Source organism: Penaeus monodon, chromosome 15, assembly GCF_015228065.2.
Source record: "Penaeus monodon isolate SGIC_2016 chromosome 15, NSTDA_Pmon_1, whole genome shotgun sequence".
NCBI classification, from domain to species: Eukaryota; Metazoa; Arthropoda; class Malacostraca; order Decapoda; family Penaeidae; genus Penaeus; species Penaeus monodon.
The window spans coordinates 46,672,033-46,673,043 of NC_051400.1; the positions used below are offsets into that span (position 1 = coordinate 46,672,033).

Sequence of the window (1,011 nt, forward strand, 5' to 3'; positions counted from 1 at the left end):
TAAAACCCAAGTTGCCATAGCAAGCTTTGTCCTTGACTGACTGCCCTACAAATGGACTAGGAAGTGCGAACTTGGAAAGCGTGACTGACTTCATGCAATTTGACACGCAATCCTAAGAAAATGTTTCTTTGGACTCTTGCAACTGGCGGCCATCCTTTATAAATACATAAAAAAGCAGTTTATCTGCCTCAGTTCTTCACGAAACTTCACTGTTTCTGACTCAATTTGCTACTATAGATGCCAGATTATTGCCCTTTGCCAAATTTTAGGGCCCCCAAGTTGTCCATGCCAGAAAATGAACTGTGGCCAAGATCTGCCTCAGGTAGAGGGCTGGCAATGCCTGACAGCTTCAGGTCAGAGGAAGGGGAAGCTAGTTTAGTGGTGGCACTTTTGGTTGGTGTGGTGGCTGCAGATGTTGTATTGGGGGAAGTGCTGTCGGCAGAGCCGACTGCTGGATTGCTGCTTGCCAGTAATCTTCTTGAAAGAGTTCTTGAGCTCTACATTACGCAGCTTGTGAACGTTGGAAAGATGCTTCCTCATGGTGTCACGTGTGCGTGTTTATGATGCCACAGATGATGCACTTGTATGTGATGTTCTGGTGTGTCTCCAGGTGAACGCGCATATTGTAAGCGTTGGAAGTACTTTGCCGCACACTGGACAAGGCGTGGGGTACCGCCTTCTTCCCCCCGTAACCACCGTCACCGCACAACAATTCATTAATACAGGATGACCACCTGAAAGTAATTAAAAACAACTTAAAAAGACTACTACAAACTCATCAATCACCTTAACTAATATATAAGTGAAACTGACTTTGATCTCATACAAAACATGAAATGGCACAAACTACATAATGAGATGGTCTCAAGGCATTTGAGTCTCCTGTTTAATGTTTGTTTCATCCAATGGCTTTCTTATCTATTGGCATGCCGTGCCAAGCTCTGTAAAGGAAATTAAACAAAGTGGTTGTTCTCCCTTTAATGGCTAATCTCATACTACACAATAAAACCA

The 1,011-nt window shown here is 43.7% G+C and overlaps 1 pseudogene; it reads right to left on the bottom strand.

The window, feature by feature from the left end:
• Positions 1-245: 245 nt before the first annotated feature.
• The window catches only part of LOC119582380, an 8,038-nt pseudogene continuing 7,272 nt past the window's right edge, over positions 246-1,011 (bottom strand).